General features: G+C 35.4%; 1 pseudogene; it reads right to left on the bottom strand.

Annotated features, from left to right (window-relative positions):
* Positions 1 to 5303: 5303 nt before the first annotated feature.
* LOC133048432 (olfactory receptor 10AG1-like) lies at positions 5304 to 6207 on the bottom strand (annotated as a pseudogene).

Below are 6207 nucleotides of genomic sequence, written 5' to 3'. Positions count from 1 at the left end.
TGAGATGGCATCACTGACCCAATGGACGTGAGTTTGAACAAACTCCAGGAGACAGTGAAGCACAGGGAGGCCTGGCATGCTGCAGTTCATGGGTTTGCAGAGTCAAACACAATTTAGTCACCGAATAACAAGACTATGCTGTACACTGATTGGATTGCTATACATTTCAATAGTGGTTTTTACAAATATGACTAAATTTAAATTTACTGCCTTGCTGTTTGTGTTATATTTCTCTTATATGTACTTTGTTCACTTTTTTTCTTATTATTCTTTTGTGATTTGAATAAACTTTTAGCATTAAACATTAGCATTTTAGCATTAAACATTTAGCATTAGACATTTAGCCAGCACATTAAAAAGCAGAGACATTACTTTGCCAACAAAGGTCAGTCTAGTCAAAGCTTTGGTTTTTCCAGTAGTCATGTATGGATGTGAGAGTTGGACTATAAAGGAACCTAAGCACCAAAGAATTGATGTTTTGAACTGAGGTGTTGGAGAAGACTCTTAAGAGACCCTTGGACTGCAAGGAGATCCAACCAGTCCATCCTAAGGTAAATCAGTCCTGAATATTCATTGGAAGGACTGATGCTGAAGCTGAAACTCGAACTTTTTGGCCACCTGATGTGAAGAACTGACTCATTGGAAAAGATCCTGATTCAAGGAAAGATTGAAGGTGGGAGGAGATCAGACGGTTGGATGGCATCACTTACTCAGTGGACATGAGTTTGAGTAAGCTCTGGGAGTTGTTGACTGAGAGGGAGGCCTGGAATGCCGCAGTCTATAGGGTCGCAAAGAGTTGGACATGACTGAGCAACTGAACTGAGCTGAACTCAACCATTTTTTTATCTGATGCTGCTTATTAATTTTTAAGTATAACTATAGAGTTTGCAAAAGAAATATCTGCCTAATACAATATATCATTAAAAACTTGTATATTTTAATATGCAAAATGTTAAGATCCTGAAAAGAAAATGCTCCTCTTTGTATCATGTTATCTTTGATTTTGTATTATTGCCTTAGTTAGTTAAGTCACTCAGTTGTGTCCGACTCTTTGCGACCCCGTGGACTGTAGCCCACCAGGTTCCTCTGTTCATGGGATTCTCCAAGAAAGAATACTGGAGTGGGTTGCCATTTCCTTTTCCAGGGGATCTTCCCAACCCAGGAATCGAACCCAGGTCTCCCGCATTGCAGGCAGACGCTTTAACCTCTGAGCCACCAGGGAAGCCATTATTGCCTTACACTTACTCTTTCTAAATTAATTTTACTGGACTACAGTTGATTTACAATGCTATCTAGCTTCCACCATACGGCAAAGTGAATCAGTGATACATATACGTACTTTGACTCTTTTTAAGATTCTATTCCCATATAGATTATTACAGAGTATTAAGTAGAGTTCCTGTGCTATACAGTAGGTTCTTACTAGCTATCTATTTTAGACAGGTTAGCGTCTATATTTCAATCCCAATATCTTAGTTTACCCTTTCCCCTCCACCTTTCCCTCTTGGTAATCTTAAGTTTGTTTTCAACATGTGTGATTTTATTTCCAGTTTGTAAAGAGATTTATCTGTGCCAGTTTTATAGATCCCATATGTAAGTGATATGATATGATATTTTTCTTTCTCTGTCACTTCACTCAGTTTAACAATCTCTAGGTCCATCCATGTTACTGCAAATGTCATTATTTCTTTTTTATGACAGTATTATTCATATATATATATATATATATATATACACACCACATTTATTCTTTAATTTATGAACACCATGATATTTTTTCCAACTGTTATTTATTATTTGATGGACATTTTAAAATATGAAAAATGTTAATATTAGTCATCTTATTTTCCATTTTGTGATCTGTTCATTCTTTGTGTTGATCCAAATTATTTTAATCTGTATTATTTTCTTCTATTTGAAGAACTTCCTTTTACATTCTCATATGCAAATATGCTTGTGATACAATTTTTCCCTTTACTTTGTAAGTTGATGCTTTTATTTTTAAAGTTCACTTTCTGTTTTGTGGGATAATCTTATTAGAAAAATCATTCTAGTTTGACCCTTGTTTTATCCAGTTCTTTAAAGATGTAAACCATTCTTCTGTCCTAAAGAGTTTCCAAATTGAAATCTGCAGCAGACAAATCTGCCCCATTGTCATGACATGTGTTTTCACTTGGCTACTGCTAGTTTTACCTCCTTTTTTTCTTTTTAAGTGTGCATGCATGAAGGAGATATTTGCTGGGCTCTCTATCACATACCCCTGGTGTTTTTATTGATCACTATCTGAATTCTGCACTATTATAGTAAGGCATGTTGTCCAGTAAAGTAAATCCTCTCACTTTACTGTTCTTCAGGAGTGCCTTGGTTATAATTGGTTGTCATTATATACACAACTGTTTAGAATCAGCATAAGTCACACCCACACTCCCCTGTACACCAACTCACCCAACCATACACCAAAGGAATTTTATCCTACTTTATGAAATTTTTGTATCATTGAATTGAATTATATCAGGGAAAATTGACATCTTTGAAATATTGAGTTTTCCAGTACATAAAAATATTATAGCTATCTATTTAGTTCCTTATCTTAAATTTCTCTCAAATTATTTTCTAGTTTACTAAATAAACTTCCTGCATGGTTTTCATTTCCATTACTTCTAAAATGTTCATATCTTTCTTCTTATTTAAATAGTATTTTCAATGTCTACTTATTTTTGCTTTTCAGTGTGGAAATAAGGGCTTCCCAGGTGGCGCCAGTGGTAAAGAAACTCCCTGCCAAAGCAGGAGGCATAAGAGATGAGGGTTTGATCCCTAGATCACGAGGATCCCCTGGAGAAAGGCATGGCAACCCACTCCAGTATTCTTGCCTGTAGAATTCCATGAACAGAGGAGCCAGGCAGGCTACAGTCCATAGGGTTGCAGAGAGTTGGACATGACTGAAGTGACTTAGCATGCACGCACATATGGAAATAAATTGATTTGTGTTTGCTGACTCTGTATCCAGTACACATGTTGAATTCATTCATTATGTCTAATAGCTTCATTGTATATTATTAAATATTTTCCATGTATTCATATATAATATCTTCCAACAATTAGGTTAATACAACCCTGGTGCCTCAGATGGCAAAGAATCTGCCTGTAATGAGGGAGAACCCGGCTTGATCCCTGGGTTGGGAAGATCCCCTGGAGAAAGGAATGGCTACCATCTCCAGTGTTTTTGCCGGGAGAACTCTATGGACAGAGGAGCCTGGCAGACTACAGTCCATTGGATCGCAAGAGTCAGACATGACTGAGCAACTAACACTTTACAATGTTTACATATACATTTTATTTTCTCTATCTCTCTCCCCTCCACCCCACTGTATAGGCTAGTATCTCTAGTAAAATGAATAAAAACTGTAAGAGAGAAAAATCCCTTTCCTTGGTTCAAATTACGGAAAGACATGTTTCAACATTTTTTTTATTTAATTGTGTGTGTTAGCCCTATTGATGAGATTAAAAAAAAAAAGTGTCATCCTTTACTGAAAGCATTCTTTAACTTATTTCCCAAACTAAGTTAAGCACCATTCTAATATTGCAAGTTCAATGTGGATCACTTTACTGTATGATTTATTTTATGCTTTTATGCTAAATTACTTTATTATTTATCTAGTAGCAGTTTCTTCCCCTAGAGTATGAAATTTACATGAAAACTGGATTTTTCTTCTCTGTAATACATCACCGTAATTGCACAGTATAGTTATATGAAGCTCTTTTAGATATGAAAACCAAATCAGTCACCATATGAATTCCCCTTAGTGATGACAGTCAATGCTATATGGAAGAGAACAACCATGCAGCTGGTCCCTGCCTCAATACTGGACAATGTACATGATACAATCAAATGATATTATTCTAAACCATAAATTTTGGATATAATTTGTTGTGCAGCAGCAGAATGGTTGAACACCCTCTGTTTTAATAGTCCTTTGGAACAGAGGACTTTAAAATGGCTATAAAACCAACTTTTTATTTTACTTCCTTTAGTCCCCTCAATGGGAAATATGTAATAGCCACAGTTGTCATCTGTTACTGTCATCTGCACATTATCTTCTCTGAAATGATTGCTTTAATTTTTGTGTGCTTTTTAGATGTTTTTTTTTGGTGACATGATACCTACTCAAAGAAGAGAACTAGCTGATAGATGAATTATGGCCTTATGAAAAATAAATTATTTAAACACATAGTATAATAAAAGAAAAGGACAGATTTAAAAAGAAAATAGAAAAGAAAAAACTTTCCTCAGATTGCATCATTTCCCAATCAGTTTGACTGAAAATGATCCAGTGTACTATGTGTTGTTCAACTCTTTCCATCTGAAGAAATCCAAGATCTTTTTAATAGTATTGTTTTTAGCTTAATATAGTGATTCTCTCTTATCATGTATCATCCTTTACAACCAGGAAAACTTGGGAAAATAATGTACTAAATATCCCAAGTATTTTCATTTTAATTTCAATTATCTACTTCACCAAAAAAATTAAAACAAAACAAAAAAACAACAATAACAACAAAACAAGAGATCTTAGAGAATGGATAACACTATATGGGCACAAAATGATTGAATCCCATATACCTTATATCTCTGAAGAGCAAACATGCATTCATATTTTTTGCATTAGTAAAAATTAAAGCAACAAATTATCAAGATGCTAGTAGCATGATTTGGCTACATAAACAAAACATATCTACAAAGAAGAATTCAGAGAGAAACAGAGGGTAAAAATTTATTGCCACACTACAAAATTTTAAGGGTCATTATGCAGAGTTTTATTTTTAATCTTTACAGCAGGATCAAACTGAAGTCATTGAAAGGTTAAATGTCTAAAGTTAAAAACACATAAGATATTTAACAACTGTTCTCCAAACTTTTGCCATCTATATTATCTAAAAACATCATGAAAAGAAAAAAAATAAGTGCATGATAGCTATGTGAACAGGACAGTACAAAAATATCTATGGCTTTAGGGGGAAAGGTGGGTAAATGATACTATATTTTCTCATGAAATTGCAAATCACCAGTAAAATTGTGAACTGAATATAAGATTGCCTAAATACATAGTTTCTTATCAGCAAGACACCATAATATAATCCTGATATTAGAAAATCCAGCATAAAACAATAAGGTCAGGAATGAATGAATAAATATAATAAATCTTTTAATCATGTGGAAAAAGCAAACTATTTCTGATTATACAATTGCAGAATTAAATAAGAAGACAGAAAATGAGTTTAAACCAAGCAGATAATGGTTTACATTAAGGTAGCAGTTTTCTCAAGGCTGTCAAGACATCCTTATTTCTCAGAGTGTATATCAGGGGGTTAAACATCGGGGTGATAATGGTATAGAAAAGGGAGAGAAATTTGTCTGTTCTGGGACAATTTTTAGATTTAGGTCATAAATATGTAACGATCACAAATCCAAAGAATAAAGTCACAACCATGACATGAGATGAGCAGGTGGAGAACGCCTTTGCTCTTCCTGTTGCCGATGGCAACTTCAGGATGCTGGAAGTGATTCTTCTGTAGGAGCCAAGTATCAGCAGAAAAGGGACCATGACAAAAACACAGCAACTGTAAAGACCAACGTCTCATTCAGAAGTGTCCCCACAGGCCAGCTTCAGTACTGGGGCGATGTCACAGAAGTAGTGATTGGTTTGGTTGGATCTACACAAGGACAGAGAGAAAATCTGGCATGTCTGCTCTATCTCAACTGGAGCTCCAGTGACCCAGCAGCCAGCCACCAGCTGGACACAGACCTTGTGGCTCATGACCAGAGGATAGTGCAGGGGGCTACAAATGGCCACGTATGGTCATAGGCCATCACTGTAAGAAGCAGGCACTCTATGTTTCCAAATATAAGGACAAAACTCATCTGTGTTGCACAAGCAAACAAAGAAATATGTCTTTTCTCAGTCCAAAAGTTTATGAGCATTCTAGGAAGAGTGGCAGACACATAACAGATTTCCAAGAAGGAAAAATTACCGAGGAAAAAGTCCATGGGAGTCTGGAGAGTCTGGTCTGTTTTGTCCTGGTTATGAGAATAATGACACCATTTCCCATCAGAGTTATCACATAGATAAACAGAAACATCACAAAAAGAAACATTTGGAGACTGGGAATGTCAGAAAATCCCAAATGAACAAATTCCATCATTGAAGT

The sequence above is a fragment of the Dama dama genome, chromosome 29 (assembly GCF_033118175.1).
Source record: "Dama dama isolate Ldn47 chromosome 29, ASM3311817v1, whole genome shotgun sequence".
Lineage (NCBI taxonomy): Eukaryota > Metazoa > Chordata > Mammalia > Artiodactyla > Cervidae > Dama > Dama dama.
The sequence above is the reverse complement of the archived record's forward strand: the minus strand, read 5'-3'. Positions and strand labels throughout refer to the sequence as shown.